General features: G+C 43.1%; 1 protein-coding gene across 10 annotated transcripts in view; it reads left to right on the top strand.

The window, feature by feature from the left end:
• LOC118512517 (dopamine receptor 2) overlaps window positions 1–17,724 on the top strand; it is a 456,086-nt gene that overhangs the window by 339,336 nt on the left and 99,026 nt on the right. For 3 of the 10 annotated variants that reach the window (XM_036057089.1, XM_036057063.1, XM_036057071.1), the window contains exon 1: window positions 15,925–17,723. The gene's annotated coding sequence lies outside the window, so the exon portion shown is untranslated. Of the gene's footprint in view, window positions 1–990; window positions 1,651–1,709; window positions 2,040–2,110; window positions 2,528–15,924; window position 17,724 lie in introns of those variants that run through there. The other 7 variants (XR_004906313.1, XR_004906319.1, XR_004906317.1 and 4 more) reach the window with 7 other exon arrangements.

Here is a 17,724-nt window from a genome sequence, read left to right as displayed (position 1 = left end):
CTCTGTCACTTTCTATGCATTGCCATGGTAGTTTCGGTTGAAGAGAGAGATAGCATGAAGTACTCTAAGCAACACGGGTAGATAACCGAGATGGTTTTGATGGAAAAAATTCGCAAGCGAAATATTTTGGGATCTCGCAACATGTAGCCTGGCTTTCAGGTTATGTTTACTCACACCGGAAGAAAACAAATTGATCTACTTTAATCTTTCCGTTCTGAGCTTAAAAATTGCATTTTAATTATTAATTGCACCTTTGGATTAATTGGATTTTTTTTTTCTTACAATTGAAGGTATTGAGGTGGGTATACATGGTTTCAAACAAAACATATTTGTATTCTACATTATTGAGACGGTGTGTTTATCTCTGGGTGCATTGATTTCCAGATTATGATGCAATCTCGAACAATCAACGTGATTGTTCATCAGCGATTCTTATCTCTAATCTACCCAGGTTATCTGTTCCCCCAGTTTTCGTAAATGTTTAGGTAAATACATTCGTTAACGAAATTGCCTCGAAAAGATTTATGATATTCCAAATTATTTCGAGGATAATTTGTTTTTGTTTTGATTCTGTTTGTTAACATTTTGAATGAACCCTGCTCATAAAATGAAACAGAACCAAGGTATGTAGATATAGAAGGTAGAGTTGTTTAGAGCAAATTGACATTTCTCGACCTGACATAACAGTTTCGTGGTGATCAAGGGGAAGGGTATTGAGAAGTATGACGGCAGCGTCGGAGGAGGCGCCGGTGGTGGTATCGCTTGCGATTTTTTGACGAAAAATGCAACCCAATATCGTCAATCGTCTGTGGGACAATACTTAATATGCGAAGATGACCCTTAAATTAGCGAAATTGCTCAAAGGACTGAGAATCGAGGCTGTTTGTTCATGTTGGTAGCCCCATACCATATGTTTTTGTAAACAAACTCTGACATAACTCGACTAAAATGTCGCCCTGTCAAATCGATAAAAATCCACCTTCTAAATACATACACCTTGAACGGAACCATGTTTATCGAATGTAAATAAACAAAAGTTCACTATCCTCGAAAATATATGTTTGTATAAATTTATCGAGGATAGCCATGCAAAATGGTAACAAATGTTAAGGATAAGTTTTTATCAATTATTGTGTATTTTTGTATCTCGTCATGTGTTTTCGGAAGTACCTCAATTATTGCATTTGCTCTTTTCGCTCTTGATTTTGCTTTGCTTCTCTAAATGTCCGTAGACTCTTCGCGTTGTGTGGTGGTATGTTTGTGTGTAACAACGGTACTTTTGTTGTAAGGTTGGAGGGGCGGGCGTCGAGTGTGTTGTTTATCAGCTGTGATCTGTGCGTGTGAAACTTTTTCGGTGTGCTGAAACGGGTGAGTAAGAGTAAGATTAGAAACAGAATGCCGTGTGCATGTATACCTCAGCCTGAAGACTGAACCACCAGACTTTCTCAGAGCAGGAATGAAGTACACGTAATATAAATTGGAGCGTGGTACGCTTGCGCGTAGCAGATCATGGTGTGGTTAAGAAGAAAAAAAAGTAGCAGTGCTACAGTCGTACTAGACGCTGGAACGGCTTGTATTGGTTGAACTTTTCTTATTTTTCAGATTCAAAAATCTGTTTGCTCTACAAAGTCGATGAGTGCATCTAATCAGGTAAATATAATTATATGCTTTTATCCCAGATATTTAGATTATAGTTTTTTGCCTTTTAGTTCTGCAGCGCCATGGTGAACGTTGGGAGGTGTTGGCACGGAAGACGGAGCGGGAAAAGGTTCACGACAACTATGCGGTGAGGAGGATATAAACTGATTGTGCATTTACAGTTAGCGGGTGAACCCACGCTGTACCTCGTAGGAGAACCTGGCCATGGGTATCGGAGAATGCATATCGTATGCCGGGATCGTGCGTGGTCTTGAACACTGACTCTGCTCGATCACAGGTTTACAATCGGTCATTACGTTACCGGTGGCTTGCCAGCAACCAATATTGGGTGGTATCCTTCCGATCGGTGCTCCCTCCCTTCCTACAGCCTTCCATTAACTGTAAGTTTGATCAATCATCATTCTACACAAATTTGTATGCTTTTATTTAAGATCAATTTTGCATCTTATAGTCTCCCGACAACAAGTTGGAGTTGCTTCTAGCACGGCTGATGATGGTGCTGTTGCTATAGAGGAATGTTGTGTTGCCTGGTTGCACTGGACAAGATGGTTCACACAGTGTAGTCGATCTCCTGTTGGTGTCGATTGTATACCGTTTCAGAGGTATGAAGAGGAGTGAGGAGCTTCCTTACTACAAAGTTCTTTATATAAGGTGAAAAAGTGTACAAGAGCCAATCATTTGGTGTTTGTACTCGATGATCCCTTCGAGCCGGAGGCCCATCCCGGCCGCTCAGTGCGATAGTGTTAGGTGCTAGAAATCCAAGATGTAAATATAAAATGGTTACTTTACATGTTAATACAGAAGAGGTGATTATATAGGTTATAGAATTACGGCTTTTACTTACCAATAAAAACATGAACGAGCGAAATGCATCACGTACATATTGCCCAGCTGAACCAGGCAAAGAAATGCTCCAGTGTCGTCCCCATTTTTGTCCGGAACATGGTCGTCGTGAAGGTTAATGTAGTAACGGTATTTGAAGGCATATCCTGAGCCGATCCCTATGACGATCGAAAGATCCGCATCCTTTTTTATTGACGAAATCATTGCCTGCACAAATTGCTCAAAACAAATCGCACGACTTGAAACCTAATAAAATTTTCCGCAACATTTATTGGCGGAGAAGAGATTTGGATCAACAATCACACAGTGAATAGAACGAAGACGATCGGCTTCGTCAACCTCTCCCTCTCTTCTAATCGCATCACGCATGAACTCTTACCCCTTCTCCATGCGCAGCCAGACCAAAAATCAGCGATCAACGATACAGGACTCGCCTATTCACATTGCGATGCAAGCGGCATATTTTGTACAAAGTGTTTCAATTTGTTATATACATTTTTTCGACAAAACCTACCGTCTTGACAATAAAATCATATCGAAAACCATGTGAAAGAGATCGATGAACTAAAAACACTTTGGGATTGAATGAAAATACTCAAACGAACTGTAAAAACAATAATGACGGTATAATATATTCCGTTCGTATCGTAAAGTAACGAGACAAACCCTGTACGAGTGCACACATGCCCATACACATATTCACCCAAACAAGGTGAATCTATAGGCGTAAGCGAGATGGGTGTAATAATAAAAGGAGAGCAAAACGTAAACATTTAGGTCATCATGAACCAAACTCGAGTGTGTGAAAAATCATCCATGAGTGCGAACGGAAGAGGTGTATAAATAGAAAGAGAGGGGGATATTTATCCTCGAAAATTTCCCCTTGGGTCTGGGGCAAAGTGAGTTGAGAGGAGGTGTCGGAATAGCGATTTCTCGGTCGGACATCTTGAAAAACAATTTGACGTTTACTTGACTGAAATGTAAACAAACTGCGGTCAAGCATTCTTTGTTGGTCAAGCAAGCGATCTTTAGCATACATTGATGAAGCTCGATCTGCTGTGCTCTTGATGTTTTTTTGCTTTCAGATCGGCCAAAAAGTGGAACGATCCTATATCTCGGATCAACCAATAGTTCGGGGATGCAAAGCGGCTCCGCCTGTGACGCCGATACAGTCAAAGCTGCCGCGTCCGTATAGGCGCTGAATCGTTACCACCTCAAACAGTAATAAGTATAATACAGAATCTCCTCAGATAGCACTGAAGCACTACAATATCCTGATTTCTTCACTGGATCTAAGCATTCCGAACGATATTGATCAGCAGAATGGAAGAAAACTAATCTTATAATGATGTTATTGCTTCGAGAATAATAAACAACACATACAACCAGCTGATTCAATTCGGTCAAGTAAACGTCAAACTGGTCCTGGTCTTCTACTTCTTTCCATGTGTCAAAACGGGCTTTTTACGGCACCTCCTCTCAACTCACTTTGGTCTGGGGCAAGGTGTATGTATTTAGAAGGTGGATTTTTATCGATTTGACAGGGCGACATTTTAGTCGAGTTATGTCAGAGTTTGTTTACAAAAACATATGGTATGGGGCTACCAACATGAACAAACAGCCTCGATTCTCAGTCCTTTGAGCAATTTCGCTAATTTATGGGTCATCTTCGCATATTAAGTGTTGTCCCACAGACGATTGACGATATTTGGTTGCATTTTTCGTCAAAAAATCGCAAGCGATACCACCACCGGCGCCTCCTCCGATGCTGCCGTCACTCTTCTCAATACCCTTCCCCTTGATCACCACGAAACTGTTATGTCAGGTCGAGAAATGTCAATTTGCTCTAAACAACTCTACCTTCTATATCTACATACCTTGGTCTGGGGTCAGCTGAATGACATATATCAGATAAATTTTAAACTACAACCGACATCTATGAAATATTTCGACCTTTTGGTAAAACATTTCAGTCACATTACAAACATTTTTTTGAGTTTTAGTTGTTGCCCAGACTTTTTCTGAACTTCCTTTGCGTTATATAGCATGGACAAAAACCAGTCTTATATACAAAGACCGTTTCGATACAAAATCAAGTTTGTAAGACTCTGGGAAGCCTCTCTTGTTTGACGATATGCGTGTTGGACGCCCAATGAAAGCATATACTTCCATATTCCAACACGGATAGTTACTTACTTACTTATCAGGCGCTACAACCGCGTTGCGGTCTTGGCCTGCTGCAACAATCCTCGATACCGCTCACGGTTCAGCGCCGTCATCTGCCAATCCGTTATCCCGGCCGTTCTGGCGGACGCATCAAAGCTATTGTTTCGACACAACGATTGAAGTAATCTTTATTAGCTGGTGTGACGCGTAACTGATAGCTTAGGTTAGCAACTGAACTTTCCGATGATTTGATGATGACTCTTGTACGAAGGTTTGTAGACGACTCTTGTTAATTAGGGATGCAATCCCTTTTTATACCCTTTTTTGAATAGAGAAATTGCAAAGGAGACCGCAATGCGAAGGAGAGTCAGCATGAGTAGTTACGCACCCTGACCGATGCGTACACAGCCCAATTCTCGCGAATTGTTTACGATCGGCCAGGGTAATCTTTTGTTCTTCCTTGCATCCGGTCTTCCTATATGCGTGTGGTCAGGGTAAGGATATGTAGCGACTGAGCGTCCTAGGCTAGAAACGCGTTACAGAGAAATAGCCAGGACCCAAACACTCGCGGAACGCCATCTATGGGGAAACGCAAGAAATACGAGTTCTCGAAGGATCGGGAACCCGCCACGCGAGGCGGGCCAGACGATCGTGGAAGATTCGGGAATCCGACACGAGAAGGCGGATACAAAGCGCCAGAAGGTTCTGGATACGGACACCAGAGTATAAAAACGGTGCCATATCCAAACCAGGATCAGTATCGTTCCATCCACGACGAGGATCACATCTCCTGGAGGACCAACCGAGAAAGTAGGAAGGGAAACCGCTCTCAACGCACCATCGAGACGAAAAGAAGGAAGACCGCTCCAGCTCTAACTCAAGAAGGCAACGGGAAGGAAGGATAAATAAAAATTAGGACTCCGTACCGGACCATTCCTAAAGATATTAGCAGATCGGATGTTATGAAGGAGTAAGTAGAACCGAGGAAAGCGAGAAGAACTCTATGGAAAATTTCCATGCGGTTGGTTGGATTAAGGGTACAAAAGAGGAATGGGAGTGAGAAGAGGAACCTATGCTATTGAATATATACATAAACCTTAACAGCCATCACTCCATCTCAATTTGGGCCTACCACGCCTCCTCTGTCCGTGTGGACGGCCTAAAAGGACTTTATGGGCGGGGTCGTCCGGTGTCATTCTCATGACGTGACCAGCCCACCCACACGGATAGTACCATTGTCTTAAACAGTCGCATGACGTCTGATGAATGTGCACCCACAATCCCCTACCAGAATCCTGAGACTGTCCTTAGAAAGTCGATTCTTGTACCGCATTTTTGTACCAGATGGGTGATGTGTGTACGCCAGTTTAGCCTGGAATTGAAGCAAAAACCAAGTTAACGTAAATTGTCTGTAGTTGATATCTTTGCAGTGTAAAAAAAAGACAGGAAAAGGAGAAAAGACTACCATCTCAGTTTTCGTTGCAGAGAACTTGATACCAAGGTTTTCAGACCACTCGGCAAGATTGTCCAAAGTGGTTTGTAAAGCCAGTTGTATTTTGGTGGGGTCCCTGCTTGCAAAAGATATGACGCCGTCGTCTGCCAATTGGCTAATGCTGCAGTTCGGAGCTAGACAAGAATCTATTTCATTGACATAGAAGTTGTATAGCAGAGGGCTCAAGCAGGACCCTTGTGCTAGTCCATGGAAACTGGTCCGCTTTAGCTGAACATGACCATTGTTGAAATTCATAGATTTTTCCGACACAAGATTGAACAGAAAGTTATTCAACTTTGGACCCAGCCCCTCATTCTCTAATTTTTGACTCAGCTTGTATGGTGATACTGAGTCAAATGCCCCCTGTATATCCAAGAAAATAGATCCCATGTTCTGCTTGCGTGAGTTAACAACCTGCGTTGTCAACACAGCATTTCCTAGTGTTGTCAACCGCCACCGGCCCGATTGCACACGATCAGCAAACAGCGTCGATCAGCAAACGGTGTTGATCGTCTGACCCAGTTACCGATTGCAAAACATGCAATCGCCGAATCAGTAATAGTCATCAAGAATCGTCAATACCTTTCCCTTCCCTATCCAATTCCCAATAATCAACTTGTATGTAAATTAAACTTAATAAACTCACTCCGATTTTGACCGCAGAACAAGCAAGTCTTGATTTCATTTGTCTGTGTCTGAACCCTATAGTTTTAACTGGCGCCCGAAAAGGGACCTCTACGTCTAAAGTAAGGTGATAAGTGTTTTGAAAAGAAACCTGTACAACGACGAATAGAGGCACTAGCTAATTCGTTTCTACACCGACCGAAACATAAGTGAGAAGCAGTACAAAAACTCTTCACAAAGTTTAAAAGTGTCTTGTGAAACTAGCTATAAAACCAACCGGAAGACATTCGTGATACAAAAGTGAGGTGAAGTAATATTAAAATAAACCTGCACAAGTTACGTAGATTTTCTCTTAATTAAAATTTGATTTGAACGTGACAAGATTTCTCCATCATTTTTCGTAAAATTAGACGACTTGAAATCCAATCAAAAAATAGAATAATGAATCCGCAGGAACAGTCTAGTTCTATACCAGTCGTACCATCCACCATGACTCATCATGAATACATTCAGTTAGGTAATGTGCCAGATTTTGTAAATAACCTTCCTGAATGCCATGAACTCGGATCTAGCCTTCCAAGATGGATTTTAGAAGTGGAAAATATTTTCAAAATTTATGAACATCTTCCTCGTGATTCAATTGAATACCACATTATCGTGGCAACAATCCAAAAGAAAAGTAAAGACAAAGCAGATGACGTTTTGGATTAGAATTGTGGTACATCGGATTGGAACGTAATTAAGAGAACTCTTCTCCTTTATTATAAGGACAAAAGAGTTCTAAAAACTCTGGATCATGAACTGTCAATAATTAAAAAACGACCGTCTGAATCACTCAGCTGTTATTTCAGCCGAGTAAACGATTTACAAAGCGCAATGGTAATGCAAATTCAGTCTGACCCAAAATACGTTTCCAATCATGAAGCACATATAAGTTATTTTAGGGAAAAAGCTTTGGACAGCTTTATCCGAGGCTTAGATTAAGCTTCTTTCCCATTAAAATCAAACCATTAAGCTTCTTGTTAAAAAATTATAACCCGAACAGTTTGAGTTCTGCTTATAATTACTGTTTAGAATTTTATAACATGGACATGAGATCCACGCCATTCCACGATAAACCTAAGTATTACATTCCTAAACCAAGGGATTTACAGATTACACAAAATCGACCTAACATAAATATGCAACAATTTAATAGCACAAATTTTAACCCCCAAATGAATCAATATAGGCCAATGTACCAACCAAGAAACTTTCCCCACAATTATAACCGTTTTTCTATGAGAAGTGTCAATCCACAAGGAAATATGTTTAGGCATTATCATCCAAGTAACAATGTAATGCAACAAAAAACAAATAACAGGCCAGTTCCTATGGAAGTTGATCCTTCGTTTCAAGCAAATAACAAACCACATTTTAACGCTAAACGCCCCCGAGCATCGTCTCCAATTAATAAGCAAGCTTATGGTGTTGATGATGAAATTCAAGAAGTTTCAGCATATCGCACCACTGCTCCTCTTGAATCTACAGAGCTTAATTTTTTAGAATGGAACGCAAATTGGTGAACCGATTTCTCCCATATATCAATTTGCCAACCGTAACGGGAGATTATCCTTTTTTGATCGATAGTGGATCGAATATCAGTTTTATTTCAAATAAACTTGCCTCGAGTTATAAACTATCAAAACCATACGAAGTGACTAACTATAACATAAAATCTGTTAGTGGAAGTTTTAACACTAAGTATGCAATAGATATTGCATTTTTTGCTCCAAAATGTGAGGAAGCTTATCAGTTTTTTATTCATGATTTTCATCCCTTCTTTGGTGGTAATTGTACCAAAAAAAGGACGACGCTTCAGGAAAAAAGAAATTCCGTATGGTCGTAGATTACATGAAATTAAACGGAAAGACAATAAGCGAAAGGTATCCCATGCCTGAGATAGCGTATGTTCTCGAACAATTAAGAGGACAACAATATTTCTTTACTCTTGATTTAGTTTCTGGCTTTCATCAAATCAAGATGAAACCGTCCGACATAGGAAAAACAGCATTTTCTATTAATAATGGAAAATATGAATTTACGCGAATGCCTTTTGGATTAAAGAACGCCCCGGCGATCTTTCAAAGAGCCATAGATGACGTTTGAAGAAATTATATTGGCAAAATGTGCTACATTTACATGGATGATGTGATAGTGTTTGGAAAATCCTTACATGAACATTTAGGAAATTTGGACACGATTCTTAAAGCACTTAATGCAGCTAATTTAAAGGTTCAACTGGATAAGTCAGAATTCTTACACAAAGAAGTAGAATTTCTAGGACACATTATAACGAGTAGTGGAATCAAACCCAACCCCCAGAAAGTTGAAGCGATAAAAAAGTTCGTTGCTCCAACAACAATAAAAATGCTACGATCGTATTTAGGTCTAATGAGTTATTATAGAAAGTTTGTGAAAGACTTTACAAAAGTAGCAAAGCCACTTACTAGTATATTAAGAGGAGAAAAAATCCGAAATCCAACAAAAAAATCACATTGACGACCGGACAAGTTGAATGCTTTGCAAAACTGAAATTGGTTTTATCTTCTTCGGATATTTCGATTTATCCTGATTATAGTAAACCCTTTGTGCTAACAACCGATGGCTCAAACTATGCTATAGGAGCAGTATTGTCACAGGGTGAAATTGGTTCTGACAATCCCATACATTTCGCTTCTCGATCGCTAACAAAAACCGAAGAAGCATATTCCGCTTCCAAAAAGGAAATGTTGGCTATAATTTGGTCATTGAAAACCTTTAGGAAGTATTTGTATGGAACTAAGTTTAAGATAGTAACGGATCATCAGCCGCTTACTTTTACACTTTCACAGAAAAATACTAATGCTAAATTAAAGAGATGGAAATCTTATCTCGAAGAGCATGATTATGAAATAATTTACAATCCAGGAAAAGCAAATGTCGTGGCCGACGCCTTAAATAGGATTCGTTGCTGTATGACAGCAACCCAGCATTCGGCACCCGACTGTGGTTCGTTATATATACCATCTACTGAAGGACCTCTGAATGCTTTTCGGCATCAAGTCATAATAAAAGAAGGTAATCAAAACGTAGAAATTAATAACCTCTTTTCCAATTTTAAGAGAATAACAGTACATACAAATGATATGTTTCGCACTAACTGCAAAACCACTTTACGCGAGGCACGTATTCTGATTTTAAGATTAGGATTTTACTACAATTGCGTTTTCATTTCCTACGTTGTGTTGCTTCGGTTTTCGGTTACAGACTGAGCTTTTCTTTTTTTTTACTCTTCCTTTTCTCCTAAGCTAAATCCTTTTTGTCACACCTTTATGGCATGCCTGTCCTCCACGCGATCGCTCGTGCGATCGATATTTTAGTGTCGGAAGCTTATCCGAAAGCAATGTCTCGAACATACTCCCCGGCTACTAATAACTTGGCACTGTTTATGCTTCTATTCTGTCGGTGCCATCGGCAATATACATATTTTCGTAATTGGCCTAACTATTTCTCCTCGTGCCGTTTTCAACGTTACCACTCTAGTCATATTATCTAGGCCTGGGTGTATTTTGACTATGCGTGTTAGCGGCCAACGCGTGGGAGCTAACAGATCATCCATCAGGATAACCATTCTGCCTGGTGTTATTTTATCATTGCGCGATGATAAACGTGTGTCCTTTTGGAGCTCCTGCAAATACTGTCTACTCCAATGCTTCCAGAACTTCTGTACTAACAATTGCCATTTTTGTAGTTTGTTCAATCCATAGGGTTTCAACACGGTGTAATCACGTTCTGGTACCGCAAGTAACGATGATCCAACCAAAAAATGCGCTGGTGTTAGTGCTGCGAGCTCATTGGGATCCTTCGACATCGGCAGCAGTGGGCGTGAATTCATTGCTCCTTCGATTTGGTGTAACACTGTGCAGTATCCTTCGAAGCATATGAAACATAAACGGCATAAACGTTGCCTAACAGACGATATAAATGCCGCTTCGCTGTCTTTACCGCCGCCTCCCACAAACCTCCAAAGTGTGGGGCTTAAGGTGGTGTGAAAGACCACGTAATGCCTTGCTCGGCACAACTAGCTGCTATAGCCTTCTGCTGCTGCTCGTTTTCAAACATTTGAAACAGCTCTGCCAGCTCGTTCTTAGCACCTTCAAAATTCAAATTGCCATTATCAGAATGAATGTGGGCGGGCAACCCTCTCCGCGACGAAAATCGATGCAATGCAGCCATAAATCCATCCGTGCTCAAATCACATACTAGTTCTAAGTGAACTGCTTTTGTACTAAAGCACACAAATACGCACAAATACACCTTGAGTGATGCTGCTCTCTTATGAATGGGGTTAAGGTATAGAGGCCCTGCGTAATCCATACCAGTTATGGAAAACGGTCGACTCGGTGTTGTACGAGATGGGGGAAGCTGTCCAATTTGCTGCTGCGCCAGTGACGATTGATATCTTGCGCATCGGAAACAGTGTCGTACGATGCCCTTCGCCAGGTTTCTTCCATCCAATGGCCAGTATTTTTCGCGTATATGCGATAGTAAAAGTCTACCTCCTCCATGTATCAATTACAAATGGTAATGATCGCCTATTTGCAGGGCAAGGGGATGCTTCTTTGTCAGCACGATTGGATGTTTCGCTTGATATGGGAGCTGCGAAAGCTTCAATCTTCCTCCGACTCTGATCAATCCATTTCCATCATCAACGCGTAACAGGAAAATAGCCAGGACACAAACACTTGCAGAACGCCATCTATGGGAAAACGCACGAGGTACGAGTTCTGGAAGGATCGGGAACCCGCCACTCGAGGCAGGCCATACGAGCGCGGAAGATTCGGGAATCCGATACGCGAAGGCGGACACAAAGCGCCAGAAGGTTCTGGATACGGACACCAGAGTATAAAAACGGTGCCATATCCAAACCAGGATCAGTATCGTTCCATCCGCGACGAGGATCACATCTCCTGGAGGACCAACCGAGAAAGTAGGAAGGAAGACCGCTCTCAACCCACAACCGAGGCGAAAAGAAGGAAGACCGCTCCAGCTCTAACCCAAGAAGGAAGGAAAGAAGGAAACGGAAGGAAGGATAAATAAAAATTAGGACTCCGTACCGGACCATTCCTAAAACTGGTGACCCCGACTTGATTCCATCCACCGCACGTCTTCGCCAGGACCTTGTTGGGAACCGCTCTTCCACCCCTGAGGATCAACAGCAGCAGCCAAGAACCACCCGGTTCCTCTACGTACCTACACTGTAGCGTTCCGCCCCGGCGACTCACACTGTGTTGCGAGTGTTGCTCCAGCCCTTGCACGCTGCGCTGACGATTCCTATTCCAGCCCGTGCACGCTGCGCTATAGAGTGACGCTCCGGACCCTACCCGTCAACCCTACGGCGGCCGTCCAGACACACCGCTCCTTACCACCGGATTTCGTCCCACACCGAGAACATCGCATCGATTTGTCGATCCTACCTCGCAGTTCTTTTCGTCGCAGCGCGTTGGGATACGTAAGCATCCACCTCCTGCTTTCTCTTCACCGCCTCCAATCAGAGACAACCCGGGGATCATCCGTGTCAAACGAGGAGGAACCATGCCCACCACTTTACATAGTCCACAAGATGGTGTAACCGGAAACGGTAGTTCCTCAACCGTTACCAGCCCCGATGCCGGATTCATCGCACCGCCGTTGATGATCAACATACCCGGTGAACACTACACCGCAATCAGAGTGCAGGATCCAGGAGTGTAGACGATGAATGCCTTGCGATTCAAGCCACCGGAGTTGAGTACAGCCGACATCCATACCTTTTTCTTCGCCCTGGAGAATTGTTTCGAGGTGTTGAACATTTCCCCCCGCAGTGACGCCAAGCGGTTCAACATACTAAAAACGCAAATCCCGTCCAGCATCCTTCCCGAAGTGCGACATTTTCTTGAAAATGTCCCCAGTACCGACCGTTACGAAGCTGCCAAGCGGTCTTTAATTCAGCACTTTGAGGAATCGCAGCGAAGCCGCCTACATCGTTTGCTGTCGGAGTTGCACCTCGGCGACCGCCGTACCTCGCAACTGTTGGCCGAGATGCGACGCACGGCAAACGGAGCAATAACGGACCTGGCACTAGTGGATTTGTGAATCAGCCGGCTACCGCCGTATGTACAATCAGCTGTTCTTACCACCGCGAAGGATGTCGACGACAAGGTGAAAGTGGCTGACGCCGTGATGGACTTCTTCGCCCTCTACCGTCGGAACGGATCCTATCCAAATGTATCGGAGGTGAAAAACGGAAAGGTTGAACAACTCTCTCGCAAGGTGGACCAGCTAAGCGAGCAGTTGGAGGAAGTGCTGAGACAGATCAACCATCGGAAACACTCTCGACCGCGATCCCGGTCTCGACCACACAGCAGGGCCAACTCACCAGCACCGGGATCCAACTCCGCATGGTGCTATTACCACCGGACATATGGACCGAAGGCGCGCAGCTGCCAGGCTCCCTGCTCCTTCCACGGCCGTCGATATGGAGATAAACCGCCCCCTTCTTCATCCTGACTAGAAACCGACAACGCCGAGCGGGACGTCCACTCCTTAGTATCCGCTAGTCATCGCCTCACGGTAGTGGACTGTCGAACGAGACAACATTTCCTCATCGATACCGGCGCCGATGTTTCGGTAATTCCTCGCCCTCACAGCTCTTTTCCGGGTGATGGCGAGGAATTAGGCACGGTCGGTGCGGACCGACGCGTTCCTGGCCGGATTGCAGCAGCGGGCGACATGAGAGACGTGATGCTGACGGGTACATTGACCTGCTGGCCACAGTGGTGAAGCCGTGGATTGAGACGGTGGCCAATGGGCGGCCGTACGTTTGGCAGCAGGATTCTGCACCATGCCATACGGCCGTAAAAACACGCCAATGGTTCACTGCCAATTTCGACCGATACACCAGCACCGACGTTTGGCCACCCAGCTCCCCTGACCTTAATCCTATGGATTACTTTGTGTGGGGCATAGTTGAGCGGGACACCTACATGGCGTCCTGCAATACCAAAGCGGAGCTGGTGGCCAGAATAAAGGCCGTGTTTGCGGCCATCCCCAGAGACATGGTTGTCCGGGCTTGCGCGCGGTTCCGGAAGCGGGTGCAGGCGGCCATCGACGCGGAGGGGGGGTAGTTCGAATAAAAAATGCGGCAAACAGGGTAAGCTTTTTTTAAATATTTAACATAAATTTGTTAAAAATTCCTTTCCTATTCCCTCAGAAACTGTCAAATTTATCTCGAACACCCTGTATACATCAAATGGATGTGAAACCCGCCTTCTTAAATGGTTTGCTTAAGGAAGAGATTTATATGAAGCAACCGGAAGGGTTGAGTAGCGAACGCCCAAATATGGGTTGCAAATTACGCAAGGCTTTATATGGCTTGAAGCAAGCTCCTAGGAACTGGAACGAAGAATTTGATTCGTTTATAACAAGTATCGGCTTTACGCGGTCAAGTGTAGATACATGCATGTATCTGATGAGAGAAGAAGAATCAGTTGTTTATCTGTTACTGTATGTAGACAACATAATCATTGCTTCAGATAAGATAGGTCTCATAGAAAAGCTGAAACAGCGTTTATTGAAGAAATTTGAGATGACGGACATGGGCGAAATTACACTCTTTCTGGGTTTAAAGATTGATAGAGATATGATCAAAGTGACATTGAAAATTAGCCAGTCCAAGTACATTCAAGATCTATTACAACGATTCGGCATGACTGATTGTAATGCGATAGCTACACCGTTAGAACCAAATTTGAAACTCGAAGCTAGGAAGTCTGACGAAGAACTGACGAAGAAACCGTTCAGAGAGCTTATTGGTTGTCTAACGTATCTGGCGCTAGCCTCGAGGCCAGATATAAGTGTTGCAGTGAATTATTTAAGTCGCTTTCAGTCCGCACCAACCGAGATTCACTGGAATCATTTGAAAAGAATATTGCGGTATCTTAAAGGAACGATCAGTTTAGGTTTGGTTTATAGTAGATACGGCGAAGATGGACCGTTGTTAGGATATGCTGACGCTGACTGGGGTAATGACACAGAGGATCGCCGATCCATATCTGGGAATATTTTCAAAGTTTTTGGAGCTTGTGTGTCCTGGATGACTAGGAAGCAAACTACAGTGTCATTGTCGTCAACAGAAGCAGAGTATATCTCTCTGAGTCAGGCAGTATGTGAAGCAATATGGCTGAAGAATTTATTGAAGGAGTTAGGAGTTATTTTCAAGTATCCTATTCCCATGTTTGAGGATAATCGATCTTGTATTCATATTGCTGAGGAACCTAAGGATCAAAAGAGAATGAAACACATTGATATTCGCCATCACTTTATAAGAGAAAAGATCAGAGAAGGAACTATTAGGATTCAGTTTAAACCTAGTAAGGAACAGATAGCAGATATATGCACTAAAGGATTACTGAGACCAGTTTATGAAGAACTACGAAAGAAGTTAGGAATGTTCGGTTGAGCGGAGGTGTTGAGATACAACCGAACGAGAAACAAACTGTAAATATAAACCCATAGTATATATCATAGGATTAGGAGATCGAATGGAATAAACGTTTAGTTTGAAGTGAGCTACCAAGCAGAGCAGGTCTACTCTCCGTATTTTCTCCTAACTTAATAATGCGAGCATTGTTGGGACGGGGCTTTGCATTCCTCAGTAGTATGCGTCCCTCTGCATTTACCGCAACATGTTTTGTGAGTACAAAAAAGTTCGGCGTGTCCAATCCGGCTGCACTTTGAACAGGTGTGCCACCCTTGGCACGTATGGCCGGTCGATGGGTATCTGGAGACCTTCAAGAATTAGGGCCTGCGGAAGTACCGTTCCCTCAAACGTAATCCGGATTGAGGAGGTCGGGACATACTTTTTCTCGTCCTCCGACGAGGCGTCTAACTTGAAGAGCTTTTTAGCTTGAAGCACTTTTACTTTTGGGGTGTCTGGTGCTAGAAAAGCTCCCACCGCAAAGTTCAAAATTTCCTCCTCCGGGTAATCGAAATCCTCGATTACGCCGGTCACTTCCACCAGACTACCGGGGATAAAAACCCGGTAGTGCTCCGCAAAATCTGGATCAGCCGCAATGGCGTTGGCTTGAGCCCGGTCCTTTGCGGTAACCTTGATATTATTGGGACGCATCTGAAAAACATTGGTAACGCCCGGATATTTTCTAAAAAGCGAAAGCCACGATCGACCTAAGATCGAGCTGCTTCGTTCGTGGCATAAAATAAACACACGGCTTACCCTCCCACGGCAGCGAGTAAGCTCGTGCTCGATTTTGTCAGCGAGGCACTGTTAATCATTGGGGCACTACACGTGGTCTTCGAGGTCGAGGGTCTTTCGTCAAAAGTTACTTTTTAGTGGCCGGAGCGACCCTAGGGTGACCTTCATCATCATCATCAAGTTGGCCTTCTCTTTTAAGGGGCACGTCGTCGTGACATGGCCCGGTCAACAATAGATTTCCAGGAAACTTGATCCCTGGCTGCAGCTGCCCATCCTTGTAGGCACTCTACCTCCGACAGGTATCCCTTCACCTGATCCAGCCAACGAACTCGCTGTGCTCCCCGACGCCTCGTGCCGAACTGAGGTCGCTGACGAATAGCTTCTTGGCGGGCCATGAGTCCGGCATGCTCTTAACATAACCCAGTCATCGTATCCTGCCGGTCTTCGCCACCGTCAGTATGTCCGGTTCACCGTGAAATAATTAAAAAAAAAAAATGCTGCACACTGTTTCTAATCTTCACTCATAACTAATTACTGCTCGATTTATAATTTGAGCCAAAAGGAGAAAAGGATTAACGAAAATGAAATCGGAAAACAGCTAAGAAAAGAAAGAAATGAAGCATAGCTAAAAAAGGAATGTGACAAATTGATCAAAGCTTAAAAGGATGAACTATTGAACCAGCCTAATTTCTTAACCACCGAGCTTTTTCACAGAATTTCGTTACACGTGATGAAAACATCACGTATAACGTATGAAGTTTTTCCTTCAAGAAAAAATGCTTTTTATCAGCAAATCGAAAGATTGCTACGTGTTGTGTGTGTTTTTTTAAATTGTTGTATGCTTTGCATTCCTAAAGCTTTTAGGTTTGTATGATATGAATATTTTATTTGGTGGGTGTTTACATTATTTTTTTATTTCATTTTTACTACTTCTATTTCAGATCCTGAATGAACATAAAATAAGTGAAAAAAGAGAACCTAGGGGTTCAAAAATCTCTGGGACTAAATTATGTTTTCAAATCATATATCTGGCAAAATTCGATTTCTATCGAAGGCCAAGGTCAATAGCAACTATGCTATCTTTGAGTTTTCCAGGGTCACTGTAACATCGTATGAACTCTAGTCAGCTAGGATTATATTTAATCCTTCGTGTTTTACGTTTTACGAACGAGTCCCGATTGAAATTATGCGATGAACACCGAATGAACACCACAACTGCCGATGTCAGTCGATGGGTTCCCGAACAGCTTGTGAGAGTAAGTCTTCTCCAGTGTATATCCTCGCTCGACCTGTGCTAGTTGTTCGCTGTATCCTGGTTGCATCAGTGTTTCAGCAGACTGTGAATTCTCTGCACACGAGCTAGCCACATTAGATGGAGTAGTCGTCACATTTTCTGTTATGTTTGTTATTTCTGTTATTTTCTGTTATTTATTCCGCGCGCGTGACCCGTGGACTCGAATGTTTGACTTGCATTTTCGCATACGTTAACCAGACGTACCTATTCGAGCTATTGAGCCCAGGAGCAGGGTTGTGACTTGGACTCGCCTATCAACATCAATCAATCGAACGACACTCAAATCTAAACTGGAACTGCTCATTTGAGTCTGGTGCAGGCTGCAACGTTTGCTACCGCGAAGCATGGGTATAAAGAGCTGCAGTTGTTAAG

The sequence above is a fragment of the Anopheles stephensi genome, chromosome X (assembly GCF_013141755.1).
Source record: "Anopheles stephensi strain Indian chromosome X, UCI_ANSTEP_V1.0, whole genome shotgun sequence".
Taxonomy (NCBI): domain Eukaryota; kingdom Metazoa; phylum Arthropoda; class Insecta; order Diptera; family Culicidae; genus Anopheles; species Anopheles stephensi.
This window is presented reverse-complemented; position numbering and strand designations above follow the sequence as displayed.